Raw genomic sequence first — 25,091 nt, 5'->3', positions numbered from 1 at the left:
AAAGAACTCATAAAATTAAATCTAGATGAAATAGCATTTTCAACATACTTGGAATCAAATTATTGCAGATATACTTGGAGTCACACTTATTTTTCTCAAAAATATTGTTACCCATGGAACTTATCTCCATTTCTCGTAATTTTGTACTATTTATCTTCATCAAAGCTTGTTATTTTAAGATCTTCCACAGCAAGAATTTGGACATTGGATGCCAAGCCTCAGAAATTATCTGAAGCTATCAAAGCACCTAAGTACCATAACATAGAGGCCCTTCTGTTTCATTTTTCCCACTGGAACGAAAGGGAGTTGTGAATCAATGATAGAGTATATCCCTAAATCTAATCTGAAAGAATCCAAGTACTTCAACCGCAAAGCCCCAGAAACAAGGAAAGTATCCTCCCACCCCACCGGGCAGAAGATCATGCCTGTGTTATTCAGGAATGCAGCACACTGATGATGTTAAACTGACTCATTTGACCAGGATCTTTAAATAAATCTATTTGCAATAGCACAGCTGTTCCTCTCAGGAAGGAAACTCATGGTTCCATAATTTTTATCTGCAAGGCAACTTTATGAGCTGTGGTCACAAGAGGTGGCTACTGTGCTTCAGAGGTCAGAAGCATGCAGTACAGGAGGATTCAGAATGCCTCGGGACTTGGATATTGTTGCAACAGAGCTGACCATGGAATGAAGGGGCTGATTGTGGCTTGCAATTAACTCAGATGCTATCATTCACTTTTGCTATTTTTCTTTTCCCGTGACTTGAGACCATCATTAAACTAACTTGTGAGCCCAGTTCTCAGACTGTGCACACAGTCTCTCCTACCTTCCAGACGGGCAGACCTTTCCCTTGACAGATCAGGGAAGACTAGCAAGGCTGCCTTCAATAGGTTCAGTTCTTAGCTAGAGATGGCTAATGTTGGGCAGTCAAAATTACACAGCGCTCACCTGAAATTCTCAATATGTGTGAAGAATAGCAACTTCATCTGGTGGATGGGGACAAGGCCTGAGGGAATTAAGGACTTCTGCAAGATCTGGAAGAGAGTGCTAATCCACAGCCTCAGTGATATTCAAGGCTCTCTACATCACTACGGCAATATAAGGGTCATTAGAAAAAGCTTTAGTGCAATTTACACCCATTTTATTACCATTTTACTATATTAAACTGTTATAAATTGTCCTCAACGTAACTGAGAATTAGATGCTTTGCAGTTAATAAAAGAGGCATGATTGTCTCCACTGTCTATGGAGAAATAACACCATGCATTTTCTGTCAGTTTGGCATTTCTGGAGTGTCAGATCCCCAGGGTCTATATCCAGATATTGACTGAGAGTAGGGAACAAATTAATGGCACTGGCTTTAATTCAGTCCTCAATACAGAGGCGTGTAGCATTTCTTGCTCAACTCTGCCTTGTCCGTACGAACATTTTCATGTCTCTGGTGACCTATGGCTGGAGAAAGTGATGTGGTAATTCTCCTGCCTAGTACAAATTGAGGTGCAATTGAGACTGATGAGGGATGAGAGTGCAAATGATACTTGTTGTATCTCCAAATGCTTTGAAATACAGATAAGGACGAATCTAGCCCAGGACTTTCACAGTTTGATCTATCCTGAGGGACTGCTGCCCAGGTAATATGAAAACTGCTTAGAAATTGAGGAGTTCATAGGCTTTACATTGAGGTAAATAAGGCAGCCAGACAAGGGAGTTGGATGCTGTCTGGGAGAGTGTAGTGATGCTGATTAGGAAGTGAGGAGATCCTGTTGAAGTCAGGCTGAATTTTCAGAAGGACTTTTACAGTATTTGCTATTTCATGCATGCTTTTGTTTGCCACAGATACTAGCCTGGTTTTCATCTCTAACTTTCTATGATGATTTTTTTATTGTGATTCAAAAATAAGACAAGATTGAAAAATCAACTTCGGTAATCTCCATCACAAATGAAAAGTAATTTCCTGCTGTCTGCATGGCATTATTCTTGTATGATTTTAATGCCTTTCCTTTAATGGGCATGCTGTTCTGAACTGACATATCTTTCTTTTCTTCCTCTTGTTGCCTTTTTTGACTCCTTTCCTTGGGTCCTTTCCCTTATTTCTCCTATTCACTAATAGCTCTTTCTTTCTTACGTTCTTTTCTTTGTTTATGTAGTCTGTGTGTTTTATTCTATCCTCACTGACTTTTCCACTAGGCATCAATTACAGACTGCCATTTTAAAAATAAATCCCTTTTTAACATCGTTGTAATTACCTCTACTTCAAACAGTGGCACTACTAGAAAGACTTAACAAGCTGCATCTTCAAAAGTGTCTCTCTGTTTCCGTGTGCATGTTAACATTTCATTCGGAAGAAATTCCGCACTGTTGGTTTCACAACCAACAACCACACACTCAGTTAATTTATTGGTGGTAAAACCTTTGGATCTCATATAGTGTCTTTTAGTCAAAGCACAGGGAATTATGAAGTAGGAGAGACATAGTATACTTTAGAGCTCTCTTTGCCCTGCTAACAATAGTGAAGAGTCGCAGCTCAGGCTGTCTCCATGCTATGACTTCCCTCAACAATTCCTTCTAGCTATTCTCAGATGTGCTGAGAAGCTGTTATGTAAAGCCCTGCAAAAAGCTGTGACACAGATCCTCTTTTTCTACCAGTGCAGTCATATGTATGTGTGTGGTGCTTGCAGGGTGTAGCTGAACGGGGGTTTGTGTTGCAGAATGAGCTTGACCTCCTTTGCAGAACCTCCTTCCACTTCTCTCTGATCTGCTCATGAAAACTGAGCTTAGTGGCATGCCTGTGAGTAGAAGCTAGATCCTATTTTCACTGCTTAATTCGCAGCAAGGACACAAATTGACTCATTTGAGTGCTGAAATTCTTCCAGTGCTCTCTCACAGTTCACCATAGGTGGGAGTTCTTCCACCCTTCCCATGGAACAAATCATTAGCTCAGATGAATGCTATTCAGACATCCTCCCAGAGTTGCTTGATGCAATCTCTGTGGGATACCCAGAGGGGCAAAAGGATAGATTAGACCAATTTACACCCTCAGATCTGGGTTACCAGAGTCTACACTGAGTTCAGTGAAGAATTATCTTCAATCTAACTAAACTGAAAGATAAAACATCTGCATACTTCTGACATAACCCAGAGCTGCAGCGTGATGTTTCAGTCTCAGAGCACCTCCTTTCTGTCCTGCCTTCCCACCTGCTATCAGTGTGGTCTCTCACCTGCTCCTTCCACTGCCTGGGTCCTCTCTCTCAGCCTCCCCACTGCTATTTCTAGCTTCTCTGATTTCCTGCCAGCTGCCACTGCTTGCTCAGCCCTCTACCCGTCTTGCTGGGCAGCAGCCCCAGCTGGAAGGACTTTGACATACTTGCTTTGGGTTGCCGTGCCCCTTGAAGGAATGCTGGGGTACGTGTCCCTGCTCATCCCACATGGCTCATCCTCCAAGGCTCTTGCAGAAGCTTTTACATGGTATTTCTCTCACAGTTTCTTAATAACAGAACAAACAAACAAACAAAAACAGCAATAAAAATTAGAGAAAAAAAGCAATCTAAAACACCTGTTAGGTTGTTGTTTAATTTCTTTTCTATTTAGTTGCAGTGGGCAAGAGAATTTAAAAAGTAAACATTATTTTTAATCCTGAATTGCTGTTAATACTGTGATTAAAGCCTTCTGGTGCCAGTCCTATAATCACTGGCAGAAGGCTTTTCATCAGTGCCTTTCTTCATACAAAAACACGGAGTAAGTGTTGACTTGTACTCTTAAGTACTTGGATATCTAGCTGCTGTTTATTGATTAGTTTTGATGTTGTTCATACTCTTGGGTGGTGGAGAGAACAATAAGAATCTGACAAAGAACGAATTTACGCAGCTCAAGTATTGTTCCCTCCCTTCTCCATACTAAGCCAGATATGGCTGTCAGCCCAATCACTTAGTACACAGGCTTCAGAAGCCTTCAGTCACACAAACCATTCCCTAGAAGTCACAAAATTCCCTCCACGTGCCTTGAGAAATGCTGCCAGCTTTAGTCATGTTGCATGACACAGCTGGGGAGCAGAGAAAAGATCTGTTGCCTTCTTGGTCCTTTTGCATACCTGCCACCCAGCTCATGGCAAAAGATGCCATGCCTTTTTAGGGGCTTCATTGGCAACCAAAGGCAGGTGGCTCATGGAGGTGGTGAAGAGAGCAAGGTAACATTTTGTCTGTTTCTAGGTAGGTGAGCAGACCTTCACCTCACTGGATTAGAGCCAACTAGCAGTATGTGTGACTCATAACTGGATACACTGGTTGGGTGTAAACACTAGAGGGATTAAACAAATTTTATTTTATTTTGTTTTATTTTATTATATTTTAGCCTTGGAATAGGCCTCTCCAATCTAAAAGTTATCACCGTTGCACCACACACACAGACAGACCACAGCTCTCTCCAGGGAACCATATGAGCTTCCCAAGAATCAAAGGAGACCCAACGATTGTCATAGTCTAAGATACACACCAATCCCAGGGAAGTGCTCAAATATTCTCAGCCAGAATGCACAGTGAAGAGAGAGCCATGGGAACAAGTAAGTTTCTTTTCTCATGAGTGAGTGGTGTGACTTAAAAAGCATAGTCCCTTTGCTTGTAGCATTGAGCAGATTTTTAGACAAGGGTATATTTCTAGTCTTATTTCTGTGGTTGACTTTTGCGTGTGGCACATGAAGGGACAAGATGGGGGATAGCACTACTCTGTGGACACCTTTTCTCATGTGTGACAGAAGAATTACTACCTGCATGTACTAGATGTGCTTCATAACTCTATCTTTTCTTCTACATGGTCTTTCAGGAGGAAAGATTCTCTTTGCAGTGTTCATGTTTTGACTACTAAGAAAATATCTGCAGTATCAAATGTGATTCATCTGAGGCATGCTAACATCACCACCTGCTACTTGTAACTCTGTTGGTGCCAATCATAGGCTGCAACGAGCTTCCAGGTGTGAAAGAAGTGGTGACAACTGAGAACTGGTAGGTGCTGATAGTGTGTGTAAGCCCATATGCGACAAGCAGGAATCGGTGTGAATATTGCTTTCAAAGCTGTAACACATATTTTGCAGAAGCTGCATTTGCAGCCCTAGACAGGAATTTGAGGTTGTTTTGCAGCAGCCACAGAACAACCTTGTGCTATTGTGCTACATAGGATGCACATCGCTTTCAGCTTTTGCAAGCCAGTTTACCACAGAGACTTCCTTGTGGGCTTACCCCTGCCGTGCTGATGCTATTGTACACAGACAGCGAGGCTGCTCAGAGTATGCAGCTGGTGGGGGGCTTTCTGTCTGCTTGTACAGCAGGCAGCCTTTCCTGGCCTTCATCTATACCATTTTAGGAGTTGGGCTCCAAGTTGTAAAGTCTGAATCTGGATCCAAACACAATTTTTGTCAGCATTCACAGGAGATCTCATCCTTGGTTTGGGTTTGCTCCATCCAGATCAAAGCCCAGCTGCAAAGCTTGTCTTCCAACCAAAACTTCCTCAAAGCTTTGGGGTCTGGGGCCATAGTTCTGTTTTAGCTCCATTCCTAGATATTTTTGAAAATTCTTACATGTACAAAATTTATGGCTAGATCTTTGTCCCACTGAAGTCAGTAGAGTCTTGCTTTCTTGGCACACATTCAAAAGAGGCATTTAGGTAAAATATAGGTAAGATCAATGTCAACTGGAATTTTCAGGCATTTCTTACATGTTTAACTTTTAGTTGCCAATCTGACACCCTAAACCTCTAGAAATTTTAATTTTCTAAACATATTTTATTTCATCAGATGCATGGCCTTTTCTGCTTAGTATCAACTCAAAAAACATTTAAAAAAAAGGAAAAAAAAAGTCCTGGTTTGTTTTGACCTCATGCATTCTAATAGTTGTTTCTGGGGTGGTGGGTTTCTTTCTCCAAAAGACTTAATACTGAGATAGGGTAACAAGCTGAGCCATTCCAAGGCAACAATTTTTATGTGTCTGTCATTTTATAAAGCCAAGTTCCAAGCTGCTGTTGTGTGGAATGGCTCTGGACCTCAGTGGTCTGAAGGATAGGGCAGTAATGTATATAGTACAGCACTCCCCAGGCTCTCACGGAAGTTTTAGAAGAGTTTTTTGCTCTTAGTTCTGTTTTGGAAAGGGTTTTGGAAAACATCTTGCTCTAGGAAAGAGAGCCTTTCTAAGCGTATGGTATTTGTTATCTTTTTTTGTTTGTTTGTAACAACATTAAATTGAATGGATTGTGCTCACTGAGCAGCACAGAAACAGCATTTGGCTTGAAATGAAATGAGCTCAACTTGAACATGCTCAGTTTCAGAAACATGTTAAGCCACTTCCTGGTAAAAGTGTGATAAAGACTATTTGTATAAACAGCTGTTTCTCCAGCCATGTAGAAAGAAACACTATCAGCAGCAGGAGGTGGCTGTGGTCACTGTTAAGCAGTCACAGTTACCTGTCATTACTAACCTAGCACTCCTCCACAGTGTTGTACAGTGCTCCCTGACAGCTGCCACCCTCTAAAATGCACCAGTGGTTTCTCTTCAGAGTCTGTGTGACATTTCATGGTGTTGGATGCAGTAAGTCTTCACATATCTGAGTTTTGTTTCAGAGACCTAATAAAGACAGTTGGTTTTATAAGTGCCTAGAAAAGCAAAAAGATTCTACCGAACTTCTGAGATCAGAAAAGAGGCCTAGCTAAAACTTGCATCTGCAGCAGCACCTGTCACATCAAGCTACAACACATGTAGGCTGGTCTGTGTAAGGAAGGAAAGAGGAAGAAGTTCATGTGGTTATTTTCGGTCACTTCTCAGCTCTGCTGCTGCTCTTACCATGTGAGTATAGGCAAGACATTTAAGATTTCATCACACACACACTTTTTGCCAAGGAACAAGCTACCAAGTGGCTGTGTCTCTGGGAAATAAAACACTTTGAATACTTCCACATCTATGAAGGGGGCAGCCTCACAATACATCAGCACTTTGGGGCTCTTTACTTACATGGGATAATTTCCAGCAAATGGGAAGCAAGCAGAAATTTACCTGGATAAAGTGAAATCCTTTGTAATAAAGGTCATATTTTTTAACTCTTTCCACATATCAGCTTTTCTATAACCAGAAATTCCCCAGCACTGTGACATAGTAAAATGCACCAGGCTTTTGTCCAGCAAATGGATTCATTACAGCATATGCACAAGTGATGTAAACATTTATCACTGTACGAGGACTCTCCTTGTCATTCAAGGGACTAGTGTATTCACTGCCTAGCTGAAGTAATCCTTAATTAAGTGAAAAATCGAATTCTGTAAGAAAGCATGATGTTGAATTGCTCCCCTTAGAGAAACAGCAGCACACCCCTGTGCACCCCTTCCAGAGCCATCAGATGAGCCCTGTGGGCAACCTCTGCAGAACAAACCCAGCCTCACAGGAGACAGGGAGAGGCGAGACCTGCCAGTCAGGGAAGTTTGTCCTTCAAACATTACCCTTTCTAGGAGAGTTAGTGTCTTTACATCTTCCACTGCAAATAGATTGTTCAAGCTGATGGAAATACTTCGGTATAAGTATGCATACTGTTCATAGAAAGATCTTACACTACCTTAAAAATAAAAGGATAAAGAAAAAAAAAAAAAGATTTTAAAGTTCTTATTGCTGCTGGATATTTGGAAACAAACTGGTATTTAGCTCATTTTCCCTTTCACAAACCACACCTTGTCGTGCATTTTACTTCATATTTCTTTTCTTTCCTGTTCGGTACATTCTGAATGTGCTTTAAAACTCTTGGTATGTATTATTTCTCTCAGTCAAGTAAATTCAGGCAAAATAATCTGCACTGGGATTGCTTTAATTAGGGAGAGAATTGCTGGAGAAACCACCAAGGGAAATGAGAGTAAAAGTCCCACCCCTTTTTTAACTGGGTGGAAAGATGTTCTTGGAGAATTATGTGCTGAGAATTCACTCATAGCATAATGTCTTGGCACTGCACAATATTTTGTTTGATTGCTGTGGCAGCAGACTTACCTACAACGGTTTCACAGAGAGATTAAAGCCAGGAAAGCAATTTTTACTGGTGAGAACTAGAAAGAAATGGCTCGCCAGTGACAATAAGCAGTTCTGCAAGAACTACCAGTTTACACATGCAGCTGAGCAGAGTTAGCAAGTTTTTGCAACAGTGCCAGCTGGTCTTCCTTTGGAGGACAAGGGTATCACATGTGCCGTATGCATATGACTTGTTCAGATAGAGCACTGCAAAAATGCATTGTTTAGAACGGACTGGTATTTGTAAGGAGGTTAGTGTTCAAGCTCAAGCCCTTTAGTAACTTGGTTAGTACAGTTAATTCCACCAGTGACTGGGTCTGAGCTGCTTGAAAGAATAAGATATGGGCAAATTCAAAGGTGTTCAACCTCTTTGCTTGAAAAAAACAACACCACTTGCGTTTCTCAGAGGTTTTGGAATTGTAAGCTTCAATCAGCATTTTAAAAAAGAGATCTGCAAATTCACTTAACCTTGGTCAGTCAGGATTCAGTGTGAACCTTTCTGGTAAGGGTGCAGCCATTAGCGTTCCTTTGGCTCAACAAACAAGGCATGGCTCTTAATACCAAAGCAAATACTAAACCTTTTCCCAGGGACTATAATTATTTTACTGTTATTTCCTCTGGGTGATTTTACGATTTCTAATGTCAATGATCCTAAATTACTGGAAGTCTTACTGGACAGGAAGAATTCTCAAGCCAGGAGAGTAAACAATTCATATTGATCAGCTGATCAGGAGTGTTGTTTTCCTTCAGTGTGAGCTGTGGCCATTGGATCCATGTATTCATTTGGCTGTGACCACCCTGAGAAATGACTCCTCTCTCTTGCTGTTCCACAAAGAAAAGAAAACAAGGAAGTAGCAAATAGAGTAGTTTTCCCTGATCTGAGGAAGTTGCAGAAGAAACATTTTTTGTGATTTCCCTAACAGGAGCTATTGAAACAACCAGCTTAGTCCCACATTTCCTGGGGAAGGTCCCTCATCCATGAGATTAGAAAGGACAGAGATTTGGTGAAGACTTCTTTAGGAAATTTAAAGAAATATATATTTTGTATGTTTTAAAAGGTAACAATATTTAATTCCCTATGCACCTTTCCTTGAAATCTTATTCTCAAGATTTTTTATTTTTTTTACTGCCATTTCTCTTCCCTCTGCACACCAGATTTTTCCCCTAAAATATGGAATTGATAAATAAATAGGAAAAAAAAAAAAAAACCTTAAAGCTTAATTTCAGAGTGCTCTGAAGAATTTTCTCCAGATTTAAATGAAAAAAAATCAAAATAACTTTCTCATGAAAGAAAATCTGCATTTTACTTTTTCATTAAGTTTTTTGGTTTTAGAAGTACTGGTAGTAACTATAGTGATAGTTATTACTATCTTGCTACAAGGAGCACAGCAGATTTTGTGGCAGAGTTCGAAAGACTAATCAGTTAGAACAGCTGGAGATGGAAAGAATGACATAGGTAACTGTAAACAACTTGCCATGTTAGTTTGTTTTCTTAATTTACTTTTCTTGTTGATGTTTTCCATATCCAATAAAAGTGATCATATGTAAATGAGAAAGTATGGCCGGTGGTTGGATTTAGAGAGTTTACAAAGCACTGGAATGGTCATATATTCCCACCAGCAGGGACTGAAGACGAGTGGCATTTTCTTATCATTAGGGCTTTCTTGTCAATTATTAGTTTTTACTGTTGCAAAGACACACAGATGAGATCAGGACATTTGTGCTAGCTTCTATACATAAGCAAATGAAAGTATGATGAAAATACAAATCCTAAAGGGTGATACAAGGCCAGATGAATGGTGAGAGACAAACCAAAAAGTCCATGCTCATAGCAAAAGTCCAAGGTCTCTACAGAAGGATGGTGACTGTGCGTGTGTGTATGTGTATCTTCTATGTTAAGCAAAAGGCAAAATTTATATGAATTAATAGAATGAAACCAATGCAATGTCTCCATGGATACAACTAAATAGCTTAGAGGAACATCACCTTCACAAGTAGTAGAGAGCCACATAGAAGAATACTGAGAAGTCTCCATTATTTACCAAGAAAATACCAGGTAAAATCACTCATAACCATTGACCAGAATCTTAAACCAGATGCCTATGAGATTAGATACTTTCTTTTAAAAGTTGTGAGGCTGACAGACAATTGGACAAACTGTTTCAGTCAGTAGAGGATTGCACATTTCTTGACATCTTCAAATTAAGATATGTTGCAACTAAACACAAGTTATTGGAGTCAGAATTAAAAAATAGAAACAAAACCAAAACAAAACCCTTGGGTCAGACTAAATCATGTAATAGCCCTTTATGGCCATAATCTCCAGTGATCTCTGAAAGAGTATGAGAATTATAGCAACAGTGTAGACAACAGCTGTATCTGTCTGTCCAGCTCTGGTGTTTCTGTCTGAGGGGTCAGGGCAGAGCAGTTCTCTAATCCATGGCTTCTAAGAGGTTCTTAAGGTTCTTTAGCTTTCTTGATTTGATTTATTCTTTCCTACCCTCTGAACTTCCCAGGCTCTTTTTACCTCTACAAATTTAGATTTCTTGTGCAAATTCCTCTATATATGGCAGAAAGGAAGACATGTGGCTTCAACCTCATGGGGTCTGCCCTGCAACAGTGCTTCAGTCTGATAGATATGTAGAAATTTAAGCTGAGGTATTTCTGTGAATCTTATTAGTTCAACTCACACCAAATACCTTGTTGAAACTCTCTGGGCTGCCCATTCTCCCTAGCAATAATCCCTGTGACTAGGAAAAAGGTTATCCCAAGTAATGCCTGTCCTGGATGTGCCTGACTACTTAGTCAACTAATCTAGAACAATGGCAGTTTTGAACAATTATTTCTCTTTTCCTTGCTATTGTGACATACATGAAGTAGACCAAACCATACATTGAAATCATTATGGTATCTACTCCAATAACGTAGATATGCAGCTGGCAATGCTCATCTGATTGTATAAGTCAGAAAATACATAGCACCAAAGACAGGCTCTATTCCAAAAACATGGGCAGTCATACATAAATACTCATATTTTCTGCAAGACTTTACTCAGTCTACTTTGTGAACTAATTACATGTGTCAGATGTTGAGTTTAGGCTGTGAAGTTGTCTCAAACTATAACAAGGCTTTATTTTGCTAATATATGTCTCTTAGCCAGAAGTGAATGCAGACAGAATAGTGGTGTAACAGGAAACTGGAGGAGAACTTTACAGACATACAACTGCTCTCTTGGTACATGAACAAACCATGACTTGTGTGACAGAGCTTTTCATAGAATCACAGAATCATCTAGGTTGGAAGAGACCTCCAAGACCACTGAGTCCAACCTCTGACCTAATACTAACAAGTTCTCCGCTAAACCATATCACTAAGCTCTACATCTAAACATCTGCAAAAGACTTTCAGGGATGGTGACTCAACCACTTCCCTGGGCAGTCCATTCCAGTGCCTCACAACCCTTTCAGTAAAGAAGTTCTTCTTAATATCCAACCTAAAACTCCCCTGGCGCAACTTTAGCCCATTCCCCCTCATCCTGTCACCATGCATGTGGGAGAACAGGCCAACCCCCACCTCGCTACAGCCTCCATTAAGGTATCTATAGAGTGCGATAAGGTCACCCCTGAGACTTCTCTTTTCCAAGCTGAACAATCCCAGCTCCCTCAGCCGCTCCTCATAGGACTTGTTCTCCAGACCCCTCACCAGCTTTGTCGCCCTTCTCTGGACTCACTCAAGCACCTCAATGTCCTTCTTGTAGCGAGGGGCCCAAAACTGAACGCAGTACTCGAGGTGTGGCCTCACCAGAGCCAAGTACAGGGGGACAATCACTTCCTTAGCCCTGCTGGTCACACTGTTTCTTATGCAAGCCAGGATGCTGTTGTCCTTCTTGGCCACCTGAGCACACTGCTGGCTCATATTCAGCTGACTATCAACCAATACTCCCAGGTCCTTCTCTGCCAGGCAGCTTTCTCCTCTCCATAGAAGTCTGTTGGCCACTAATTTACAGTTGGCTTTCTGTCATAGGAATTCCAGTCAGGTCAATTGCTATTTTTAATTCAAAGCAGCTCCTGTTTACCAACTTGGTGCTTCACAGCTTAGACTCAAGTACACCTCCAATATCTGAAACAGTTCTATACAGCTAGGTAAAACATCTGGCCGCAGGCCTCGTGGGTGTACAAGATATTCTACAATGAAAAAGGGTGGAGGCGAGCCAGTTTACCCATGAATCTTGCTTGTGATGGGAATACTAACTCAACGGTGATTTATGCTTTGAAGACCAAAGGCATTTTTGCTATGCAATGTAGACATTCTTGCATGCATTTTGAAATCTTTGTCTCAGTGCAGTAACACTGCACTGTGTACCCTCATTTCCATCTAAGCCTTCTGTGTCAACCCTTACTGCCCTACTCTTTGAAAGAACAATGTACATTCTGATGGAGTATTCCTTTCAGTTCAATTTGCTTTTATTCACATTCTTTGCTATCATATAAAACCATCTTCTCTACAGTGGTTTGACCTGTACTCCCTTGGATTTATTCACTTGTCAAAATAACCTTAAATATTAACCTAAAAACTGTATAAAAAAATAACCTTAAATATTAAACTATTTCACTCATTTAGAAGCAAGTTGTAAATATTGCCTTCCACCTTCCTGTGTTTTCATTCTAAATGAGACAGTTGCCTTTCCTTGGCTATTTCCAGCATTTTTGTTATCACATCAGAAACACAATAACTCTACAACCCCAAACACAGTTTGGGCAGAGAGTATCTCAGTATTTAAAACAAATTGTATTCCACAGATAGCCAAGTGAATAAAACACTTGAATTAATTTTGTCCTCAGGAGTTCTCACTTATGGAACTTCAGAATTCAAATTGCTTCAAAACTCAGAGTACTTAAAAAACTATACAACCTCCCAGAGATGAAAGTAACAGAAGCTGGAAAGAGTCTGAAGGTGAAAAAATGAGCTACCAAGGCTTAAATCATAACCAGAACAAGGCACTATCTGAGCCCCTTCGATGGGACATCAAAAAGCAGTAGTAAAGTCTTTAGTTGCCTAGATGGGATTCTTTACACATGCCCTGTGTAATCAACATTCATGAAATGTTTTTTATTTTGAGGAAGGGGGAAGAAAGGAGGAAAGGATTCATGAATAAAAACAGCCGTTGAATTGTGTCACATATGGTAAAAAACAAACAAACAAACAAACAAACAAAAAAAAAACCTCCTCCCAGCCCAATCACACAGGGAAAACTGCAATATTTCAGGAAGATGATCAGGTTCCAGCAAAGCATTCCACAGCAGGATTACCTTGGCAAGAGGTGCAGACAGTGCAAAGCAAAATCAGATATCAGATTCACATTGTGAGTAGTTCTCACATTTTTTTTTTTTTAAACCTGTGATCTAAGGCACATCAGAGGTATGCAGCTGTCTCTGAAATTTCTTCACTTGCTTTGAAAATGGTGGCTAAGGCTGTAAACAGGTACTGAGAGAAAGTGGAGGCTTTCTGAGGTACCTGAATTCAGACATACTGTGCTAACAGCACATTTCACCATGGAAAAAGTCAGCAGTCACCTTCTGGATCCATTCACAGGTTTCAGATTCCACTTCAGTTACAGGGGTTCATGCTGGAGGTGACAAATGTATGAATCACTGGGGCGAGATGGACAGAGTTTCCTAGTGAGCTGAAAGTAAGCAAAAGCATTTCTAGAAATTAATACAAATTGATCATACAAGTCTATTTAGTGAGGAGTCAGACATAACTTTGATGAATAAGGACTGTATGTCTTTGAGTAAGGTGGCAAAAATGTTTTGGCCAGCTCTTCAAAGTGTTTCCCATTTCACCTAGACACATTTTGGTCTTGCCTGGATTCAGCCTGACCTGAGTGCTCTTCATCTAGGTAGTTACTAGGAGGTATTTTGACATGGTAGAGGTGATGGTGGTTGCATAACTCGACAGTGGGCCTACAGGAAAACAAGATAAAGTAAGTTTAGGTGGATGCACTTTGCAGTAACAGTGTGGTAGCATTAAGGCAGAATTCCCTTCTAGGTATTTCATTAATGCCCTAGAAAAATCTATAGCCTTGCCATGTACTCTGAGCACTTAGCAAAAAGAGCCAACTCCCTTCTCTTGCCTTGGAGCTCATCTGTAAGGCTGACCCGAACCAGAAAAGTTGGGCAAATGGAGACTGGTAGAGCCTCCTAGTGGAGACCTTCTGTATGACTCCTCATGGCACAAAACACATCAGACAAAGATGCCCCTTTCTTTGGCATATCTGTATCTAGCCTGTACCGTTGGTAGGTTTTTAACTGGCTGTGCTGGCTGAGAATTTTTTTCCACACTTCTATTCTGTATAAATATGAATGCAAAGCACCGAAATACAAGCTGGTCTTTTAGAAGGGCTGAACATCTCAAATGAAAGACCAGATTTTCAAAAGCCTCAGCACCCATGCAAGATCCAAAAGGAATCTTTCAGAACTGAATAAAGCAAAATCCATTTCAGCATCCATGAAAGCAAAGGGAATCTTTAAAAGTCTGTAACTTGAGTGGCCCAAAGAAACCTTGAGTGCCTCCAAGCATCTGTCTCTGCACTGGGCTGCTAAGTCCTTCCAGAAATACATCCCCTCATTGTTGAAGCCCCACACTTGGGTATGACAAAATCACTACTAGATGAGTTTAGCTGTTTGTATGATATTGACGAAACCAGTGGATTTTCAAATTGTAAATCTGAAACTGCCATCTGCTCAGTGTTTGCTGTTGACTCTGCTTAGCACACATCCTTGCTGCCATGGAAGTCAAGAGGAGTTTGTTGTTACAGGTGGCCACAGACATTGTACCTGCAGGAAATGATAAGTTGAGCACCCATAGTGCAAAGCTGAACAAAGAAGTAAAAGCTAGGCTTAAGAACAACAAGATACATGCTGGTCAGTCTTCCTCTGTATTATACTATTGCTGAAAAGATGTATGTGAAATGCATTTAATAACATTCAAGAGTGCTTAAATAAATCCTTCTTTTGCTTTAACTGAGGATCTTCAAACTGAAAACAGAGTCCCTTTTGTGTGAGGAAAAATGCTGTAGACTGCAGATTTGCTTGAACCATTCTGTTTCTCAAACTATTCCCAAAGATACAGAGCAAATCTCTGAAAAGAAAAAATGCCCCTGAAATTACTATGCTGATTGCCTGCCTACTCCCTCATTTTCTCTTCCTGTAGTTCACCCATATTGTTCAAACTTGCAGTCACAGGACATGTTGTGTTTGCTGCTCAAGAAGCTGCTTGTTCCACAGAGTACTTAGGCAGTACTCGCTTTGTGTTTGGTGGGCTGAAAGTTAGACCATGGGAGCTGTGTACTTCCAGACTGGGAGGTTTCAGACCTGTCTTCATTTCGTAGCACATGCTAGAATTGCTGGATTTAAATAGACACCCCAACTTTATGGCTTCCAAAAGAAAAACTTAATACATGTACTTAAAGCTGAGATATACAACTGAAGAAGACAAAGAACTCTACTTTTATTTATGGTTAGATTTTTTTCCAAATGTCAGATAATTTAAACTGGATTCCAGAACCATACTGTATCAGTATTTTCTTAGTGCTTGAGACAATGTAGGCAAGAAAGAAAGAGAAATGGGGGAATTGGACAGATGATGAGGACTTAAAAATGTTTGTTACATTTCCAGAATTCCTTTTGTGGCAAGACTTTGAAATCTCACAGCTGCTGCCCTTTTGCTCGTACGATTATTTCTCCAGCTGTGTGGAAATGCTGCAAAACCATTTTTGTGACCTGTCACAGAAAATATTTTGACTCAGCCATCAATGACATAGAAGTTCCTGCTGAACGGTATTGCCAAACTCTAGTGTTAGAGTGGATAAAAGATTATTGTTGATTCTTAGTCACTGTATTTGGAACTGTAATATCTAGGATGCTTTTTCCCAGCAAATTTGCATGCTTCATCCTTCTGAGATTTTTAAAGCTGGTTCCTTCTATTTCTTTTGTGCTTTTAAACCTCATTTAGGGAAGTGGTTACAAGGGTGTTGAGGGGAGAGTCTTTTCCTTTCGGTGGAAACTGATTTCTGGCCCTGTGTTATGTGCAAGGACAAAAACCTGTATATTGGGGGAAAAAAATATTGAACAACAGACTTCAGGGTAGCTACCTGAGTACCTGAGAAAGTGGAAATCGAGGAGAGGGAAAAGTAAGCTAGGCTTTGAGGTAAGAAACAGCCTGGAAAAGTACTACAGAGAGGTGATTATGGCTTCTTTATAAAAGTTGCCCTTGGCAGTTCTGTGTTCTTTTGCAAAGTGTTATCAACCATGCCCCAAAATGTAGTTCAGTCATTTCTCAGGCAGGGTGGACTGACTGTTGGCCACTTGGCACAGTGGGGAAATAGTGATGGTGAGTTGCTGCTGAGCTGCCAAATAAGCCCAGTGGTCTGCAGTATGATGGGGAATAGAGGAAGGGGCATCCCAGTTCCCCATGATGCTGTAGGAAGACACCAGAAGTCCTGCCAAATCTAAAAAAAAAAAAAAAAAAAAAAAAAAAGAGAAAATAGAAACCTAGAAGGAAGTTTGAATATTGTCTCTACATGCAAGTATTTGTTTTCTACTGTCTTGTGATAATGCCTCTTGTGACCAGACTGTAATCTAAAAATGTTGCTTCTCCTCATAGTCAGTCTGCAGGCCATAAACTGACGGTTGGAGAGATCAAGAGAGATTCCTGTCTCACGTGCATGTACAAGAACAACATTATATACCTGGCTAAGTGCACAGCAAGATTCACTGTCAGAACGTCAATCTCAAATTGTTGGCTGTGTCTCAAGTCAGGAAGCTAGGCTGGATGGACTCTGACAGGAAATTAGGCAAAACTACTGCTGGTAACAACAGCCCACAGATTTTACAGCTTTCCTAAACAAGGATATTGAGGAAGAGATACAAAATTTGGCAAAAGAAATGATTTTCTGACAATTGCTTTCCCACCTCATATAAGCACAATTCAACCCTTTTAAAAAAATTATGTTGCCTGATTTCATTTCCCATAAGAAAGGGCTCTCAAGGGTCACTTCTTTTGACTTTTTCCAGTAATATTTGCACATACAAGAAAATCCCAGTACAATACAATCCAGACTGATAACACACGTTCTACAGTTACACTGGATTCATTTTCTCTGGAAAAAAAAAAAATCACATTTTCTATAACTTGTTTCACAATTTGGCATTTAAATTCAGCAGAGTGGAGCGGAGAGAAGCCAAATTCTTGGATGAATTATACTGAATTCATAGGGGTTTCTCAGTATATTATTGTGTGGAGAACTAGGCTGTTGCCATGATTTTCAAAACCCTATATGCCTGAAATAGTGCTATGCTTTTATGCAGTTACTCTATAGGCTCTGTGTAGAGTTAAGATCTAAAATGCTGAAAAAAGGTACTGCAATCTGAGCTGGTGGTACTGTTGTCCAAACTATCAGACTTGTACCTCAAACTCCTGACTGGGTTGTGTTTTCATTGGAACTATTGTCAATTTTCATGTTGTATATATATATATATAAAACAAGAACAAAGAAACAAACAAACTAAAAACCACAAATGGGATTATCAGGGACTAGGAAGTGAAAATCACACAAATCACACACTGGGAAATTAGGATTTAGTGTTAGAAGTGGGATGAGACCCTGAATGCATTTCATTCTGTCAAGCCTCCCATAAAAAAAGACTCAAGTATTTATGATATCTTGACTCTATTTTTTCAGTATCCTGGTGGTAAATGTGGTTTATCAAGGGAAAAACACTGACGTGGCACAGTAACTTATCTTTCTGTAACTTAGTTATCAGAAGTTTATACTATGCAAAAATTTGCAAGAGGAACAATGACTGGAACTTCCCAGGAAGTCTATGTGCCAGAGAAGAGCCGTTTGACAGGCTGGCATGTACCTGCACACTGTGTATTTCTCACTGAGGGAGGTGTTTTTTTTTTTTTGTTTTGTTGTTATTTTGGGGGGAGGGAAGGCGGGGGGAGAAGGAAGGGAAGGGAAGAGGAAGGGACGGAAGGAAGGAGGAAGGTTTGCTCAGAATATCTAGAACAAACAGACAATCTAGAAGCAACAGGTAAAAACAGTCACTAGAGAAACATGTCCTGGAAGGGAGGTGATATGAAGCGTGAACAACAAAGAGAGAGGGTAAATCTAGTTTGGATGTACAAGTACAATCCACCAACTTCAAAACATATAAAAATTATACATTTCATTCTATAGAACTCCTTTCAAGAACTTTCCAAACATGCTCCCTTAAAAATGAGAAATTATTAGTTTCTACAGTGATACAGAGCATGCTATGTTAAAACTTTCCCTAATTCTTCCATGAGATTTCAGAAACACCCCAATTTCTTTCCACACCACAGCTAGGATGTTCCCAGACAATGGAATTAAAAGAACATAAGCCTGGCAGCCTTCAGGATATAGAAATAAACCACATACGAAAGAAATAGACCAAAAAAAAAAAAAGTTTTTTGTTTTTCATTCCACTCCCCCAAACTAGCAGCTAAAATTGTCCCCAGAGTTCTCTCTCTGAAGTAAAGACAATTGTAGTGTTGTAATTATACAGAAAGATTGCCACTTGCCTATAATTTAATTTTGATTTCTATTATTTTTTATGGTTCATTTTTTTCTTTGAAAGCTATGATTCACCAGAATGAGCCTGAACAGCTAAGAGACTTTCTTGGTGATGAGGGTTAGGATGTATTATCATTTAAACTGATTAAGTGTGCACATTTCACTTGTCTTTATTTCATTAAACTGTACCACAGAATACACTGCACACATTGGAAAACACACAGATGTATGAATCATACATGTAGTTGCAGGAGAGTAGCACTTGATAACTAGAGACATCAGGCTTGCCTGGCAGTCACCTGGGACTAATTCCCATATTGCACAGTGCACATTGGTTTCATAGAGCTCGTAAAACTGGGATTAAGATTTCAACCCTTTATTAAGGTACATGACATATTTTCAGCTTGGAATTGTTTTAAAAATGAAAGAAGGAGAGAGGGAAAAACTTTTTAGGGGAAAATGTGGGGTGTAATTCCTATTACAAAAACTTCCTTATCCAGGCAGTATGGTATTTTGCTCAGTGCTCTTGTGTCAGGAAGCTGCAACCTATCTGAAAATGTTGCACTGATATATTTTTATTCCCCTAAATACAGGCTAATATGTCCAGTAAAAATGCACCAGAATCCATGACACGTTGCTCTCCAAGAGAGTAAATGTTACTGACGGTGTCATCTAAATTCTTTATGAGACAGTGATTTCTGCTCCATATAAACAGAAGCAAGGAGGTGTTGACTTTTCCAGGTATCTCTGCTCTAATACTGCTCCCAACTCTAGGCCATGTAGCATTAAGAAATGCCTACATACCATCTTTGGCTTTCCTTATCCTGCTTGTTGTAGACTACTGAACTTTATAGTTCTAATCTTGGTAAACATAATGACTCAGAATAAAGTTTTATTATGCACTGCATTTTTCCTATTTGAATAAAACAAAAGGACAATCTTCTGATATATTGTGTATCCCTTTATGCTATTCTTAAGCTTGATGTGATGAAGCAATAGGGACTAGTCAAATATTAACAATCTTGAGAGCCTTTTCAAATGCCAAGACTGATTTTTGTCTGGCCAGAAGTTTTACAATAATATTTTCTTAATGAAAAAAAAAATGCTTAGCCTGATTGACTGCAACATATATGGAGGTCAGACTATTCTTCAGTGAACTGCGCTAAAAAAGCTCAAAGTCTCATTTAGCAATGCCCAGCCTGCCTCTCTCAGCCAGGGTCAGTTGCTATGGCATCTGCACAGCTCTTTAAAGAGAACCAAAAGCCAATGTAAGCTACATCTGAGTCAGCTCCGTGCCTGACCTAATAAAAATACCATCGCCTAAAGCTGGGTGCTCCTGGTTGCTTTTATATGCAACGTACTAGTTTAAGCCAGATGATAACACTACCAAGGCAAGATAGTGCATGCATCACTTATGAGTGATAAAATCATTAATTTAGCCACTGTTCTTGTCTCAGAATTACAAGGTGTCTGCGTGGTAACACCAGGTGTCAGAGTAGCTACCAAGTAAAGACAAAACAATACAAGACACTCAAACAAGCACCTAATGACCAGAGTAAATGCCCTTCACACCTTTTATGTAGTGGGCAAGTGTTAAAGCTTCAGTTTCATCTTTGCTCTGCTTTTTCCAAAAATACAGAGATGGTAAATACAAGTTTACTAGGAAGGAAGGAGAGACTGTGGTGACACCATTAATGCTGATGTGGCACATTTAACTGGTCAAGCAGTGGAGTGGTGCCTGTTCAGGAGAAGGCCATGTTCACCCCCAAGGGATGTCTGAAGTCTCTTTCATTACCTACTCATTTCTCAGCATGTGGGGGATCTCATTCAGTGCCTAGGGTTATTATAGATTTTGTAATGGCTGGAAAAACAGCATGACAGCGGCCAATACTTTTGTTTCTTGAGCCTCTGATCTTCCCCTGTCAAGCACATTTTCCTGCTAATAAGAGCAAAAGAGCATGGTATTTGAGTGTCTAATAGTGATAGCCAGAATTCATAATCACACAGAGAAATTCCTCCTAACTTTTAGGAGCTACTAAAGATTTTGAACTCCACCTTATACTTCCATGCAAAATACTGGGCATGTCCTATTTTAGTGCAACATACTCTCTTCCTAAAGCAATTACTGTTAAAACTTTTTTTTTTTTTTTTTTTTTTCTGTAGATGAAAGAAAATGGGAGTTTTATCTTGTACATTGTCTTTTTTTTTTTTTAAGTATTACAGGTGTTTTTAAAAATCTACTTGAATTAAAACCTATTTATTCAGTCTTTCATAACTACTACGAAAATAATAAAACATACATGGTTACAAAATGAAAGTGGTAGAGAATATCCCCGGATCATTTTTGTATGCTGCAAACTCCAGCTTTAAAGAAAAGCAGGGACTGGCTTTTAATTGAGCTTCTGTTACTATTAGGGTGTAGAGAGCTAGATATGAGTGACTGCATCATACCAGGAACTTTATTTTGCCCCACAAGGCCTCCAAACAACAGCAAATGCTCTTAGCACTACAGCCAGGGCTCAAGAGGGAAAATGTCTTGGATGCAATCTAACAGGTTTGCAATCTGACATGTTCATAATCTAGGATGAAGACACTCAACGCTATCTGAACCAAAGAGTGCCTATTTGGCCCTGAGATATTCAAGCCATCTGCACAGCTGCTAATGGAAAGAGTACACAGGCAGATGCACACAGGTTCCTTTGGAACATTCTGCCCACTGTAAAAGAAGAAATCCGCCTTTCACATGAAGTCATTTTGCCAGTGTTTTGAATAGTATTTTCCGCGTTTTTTTTCTATGAGATCAGCAGTCATGCCCTACTGTTCCACATTATCAGCCTTTTTTTTCCACCCTGTGTTTTACATTAGCAAATCAGCCAGCTCTGAGATCATATTACGTAAGTTTTTTGTTTTCCTTTTTTTTTTCTTCTTTTTTTTTTTTTTCCAGTTTCTGTGTTTTTCTAATTAATAGGAAGTGGCTCTCCATTATGGCCTAGAGATGATAAACAGCTTCCTTTCCTCACTTGTGCGTAGCTCAGCTACAAGCCCATTGTTCCTTGGGCTGCCCTTTCCCAGTGTTGCTAGCCTTAGGGCTGTTGTGCTTTGCAGGGCAAGAACCTCTCTAGTGACAGGACAGCCATGTCATGGATGTGTTTGGCCCTCACAAGACAGGGGCCCATGCAATGAAGCATTGTTTGCATAATGCAAACATTTACTGAACTTACAATGAACTTTGACCTGTACCTTTGTCTCTGATGGGAAGCGAGGCCCTCCTGTAGGTAGGATTCATCTCACCTAAGATTAACCTGCTAAAAGATAGTTGTCTGAGGTTTGAACTGTTTGAACTGGTAATCAAAGCAGAGGATGATTCAACCCATCTAAAGTGTATGACTCCTCTGAAAGTGCCTGCTTGCTACTGGCTTTAGAGGGAACCTAGGCTGCTACCAAATTAAAAGTCTAATTTCCAGATGGCTGAAGTTATATGCTACGAATCCCATCTTACCTGGTTTGTCGCACCTGCTGAAGCCTGAACTGTGCACACAAATCTCTTCCTTACATCGTGGCCTAAAACATTCAAAGCTACTTCTGTGTTGTATGGCTTTCCTTTTCTTCCCTCTCATTACTGGAAGTGAAAAACACTTTGTAATGAATCACATTCTTCAATGAAATAAACATTGCGGAAAAAGATCTGTGAGCACCTTCTGATTTTCCTCAAATGCTTATGCTTTTCAAAGTTCAGTGGCTGCATCATTTGCAGGCAGTTGGGTAAGAATATTCAGAATCTAAAATTCAAAGATTTTGTGTTAGTCTGGTTTGGATACATTAACCACAGAGTATTTTTCCTGTTTTGTGACAGAATAACTACTAAAGGCTATTTACAGTAACTCATTTGATTCTGTGCAGCGCTGGATTAAAAACATAGCCATGGTCTGTTTATGTGACTCAGTTACATGAGCTGAGATGGGATTATTTAAACTGCTGAAACAAAGTTGCTTGAAATGATTTGGTCTAAAAATTTAGTTTCACGTGTTGAAAATTTGTGTCTGTAGATGATTGTTAATATGCACTTAAAATTCATAGTTTCTAAGAATGCTGTTAGTGAATTTATTCAGTAAAATATTCCTGAAAAAATACGGAGAGGAAAAGGATATATTGGAAAAACCTGTTCTACTTCTGTTCGGTTAGTTAGAAGCTGAGATTCAACACTGATCTAGTAACAGATTTTACAAAACAATAGGAAATATTGTATCAGTAATAGACATAAAATCATGCAATTCCTTAAAAAAAAAAAAAAAAGTGGACAATCATTTGGCTGTATTTGGCATTTAAGATGTAATGAGGGACTGATTATTTCAAGCCCAGTGGTTCTTGTTTGCATGCAGAAGTCTGAAGCTGATTTCAGATTTTGGCTTGGGAAGCAAATTCTTGGGTCCAGCACTTATTTGGAAAAAAAAAAATAAAGGTTGGAATGGCAAAAACTAGGTGGTGTCACAGAACAAAACACATCTCATTTTAACTGTTTTTATAACTGTCTTGTTAACAAAGTTCAGGAGACAACAGCCTGCAAGAAAACAGTCATGATCTTCATACATGATCTTCTCTTAGAGTCTTCACTGACAGTCCTTTCCTGGGAGTCCTCCTGGTCACAGCACCTTATAAAAGACTTTGCAATCTCTTCTTCCTTCCTAGCCCTGTCTTCATAGACACTGATTTGCCTTCAAACAGGGAGTTCTAATGCACAGCTTCTATTTGCTTTTTTGGTCTTTCCTCTGCTTAAATTTCACTGTTCTGCATTTCTGTCCTGCATGTGCTGGGATTTCCAAGTCTCCGTCCCTTGCATTGGATCCAAGTATCATCAGCTAGATGCTATTCTCTATCCCCTTTGTGAACCGGTCAAAAAATCCAGAGTGTAGAGCTCTGGGCATATTTCACTTAGTGAGATGATTAAAGGAAATGGGATGTGTCAGAACTGATACTTAGGCCTCTGCAAGCTGAGTGCTGTACAGTACATGCTGATGTGAGATGCCAGACAGAGTAGCTGTTACATGGAGGTGCACTGGTAAGCTGATTTAGAAGCCATGTCTAGACACAGCTCCAAACAAACAGGGATATGAAAGCTGGCTCCAACTCAGCAGCCTGATGACCATTCAGCTAGACTTAGAAAACACTTTGATCTAAAGCTTTTAAAGATTTCTATTTTCTACAGGAAAATGACCACTGAATTTTTATCACGCACCTTGCACTCAGCAGAAGAAAAGATGTGGTGAATTCTTTGCAGTCTGAACAGTTGGTTTAGTACTGAATCCTTGCTGCTAATTTGGTGGTGTTACTGATAAACACCCACAAATTTTAGAAGCAACTATTCAAAGAGGATGACAAGCATTAGAGTTCTTGGAACAAAAAAACCCACGCTGATTGCTCAGCACATTCTTCTCAGTTTTCCTTGTCAGGTTCTCTGAAGGAAGCATGCTGTAACCACACTTCCAGAAATCCCATGTTGGTTGCAAGACCTTTGCCCACTCTAGAGAAAGCTGTGCCAGCACTGGAGTAAAGTTACATCCATAACTGTAAGGGAATTAAAACATTCAAGCACATTCCTCTTTCAAAAAATATCTGTAAGAATGTCAGTCAGAGTCCCCAAAGGTTTGGAACGCTGAATTCCAAAATTTCTATGGCATTTTCCAAAGCTCCACTTCCAAGATCTTCCTGAGATCTATGAGATCATGTGTTTAAAGATTTTCATTTAAAAACTACACCAAAAATTCATCCTCCCCAGCATGAGCACTTCCTAGCTAAAAGAAGGTTCTTCAAAACTAACAGTTTTCAGGAAAGACTAGAAATGAAAGGCAGGTTGTATGCAAACATATGCCAAATTTTTAAGGAACACAAAATTCCTCATTCCCTTGAACAGAATGTTTCATCAGCTTGATGACTGGTCAGATGCAGTAGGTCCACCCTCTGGTTGAGGAACTCAGAGATTTACAGGATTAATAAAGCAAATTTTAGGGGGTTTAGATCTCTAGCCTTTATCTGGCCTACTTTGATAATGACTAGAAAGCATTATCATCACTGAAAGTTATTGCATTCACTCCATTCACACTGATATCTGTGGTGGGTTTATGCAACATGAATAGAAGTAAATTTGTTTTATGGAAAATAGTGATGGCCTTACTCTATTATCTGGAGAATTCAGACTGTTCCAACACAAAGAAAACAAGTCAGATATGAAGTATGAACATATATCAGAGCAGAAAACCCCAGGCGTCAGAAGTATGCGTGATCTGTGGCAAGACAACATATATTCTCTAGGCTCGTCAGTCTAGCATCCTTCATGAGTGTAGGAAAAGTCAAAATAAAAAGGAAAAGGGGGCTAGGAAATTTTCCATCGTTACTATTGTAAACCATGCACAACACCTGGAAATGCTTAGGATTCCAATAATGATTCAACGTATAGGTTTTTTTTGTTTTTGT

General features: G+C 39.7%; 2 long non-coding RNA genes across 2 annotated transcripts in view; one reads left to right on the top strand and one right to left on the bottom strand.

Annotated features, from left to right (window-relative positions):
- Nucleotides 1-1,520: 1,520 nt before the first annotated feature.
- LOC137852579 (uncharacterized) lies at nt 1,521-19,523 on the top strand. The gene is made up of 4 exons (XR_011093943.1): nt 1,521-1,631; nt 4,348-4,555; nt 4,816-4,994; nt 16,692-19,523. It is a non-coding gene; the product is annotated as an uncharacterized lncRNA (long non-coding RNA).
- Nucleotides 13,242-25,091, bottom strand: part of LOC137852578 (uncharacterized) — a 167,013-nt gene continuing 155,163 nt past the window's right edge. The window contains exons 4-5 of the long non-coding RNA XR_011093942.1: nt 13,904-13,986; nt 13,242-13,706 (exon numbers count right to left, since the gene is read on the bottom strand). This is a non-coding gene — a long non-coding RNA (uncharacterized lncRNA). The remainder of the gene's footprint in view (nt 13,707-13,903; nt 13,987-25,091) is intronic.

The sequence above is a fragment of the Anas acuta genome, chromosome 2 (genome assembly GCF_963932015.1).
Source record: "Anas acuta chromosome 2, bAnaAcu1.1, whole genome shotgun sequence".
NCBI lineage: Eukaryota > Metazoa > Chordata > Aves > Anseriformes > Anatidae > Anas > Anas acuta.
Note: the sequence above shows the minus strand (reverse complement) of the source record. Positions and strands in the feature narration are given on the sequence as shown.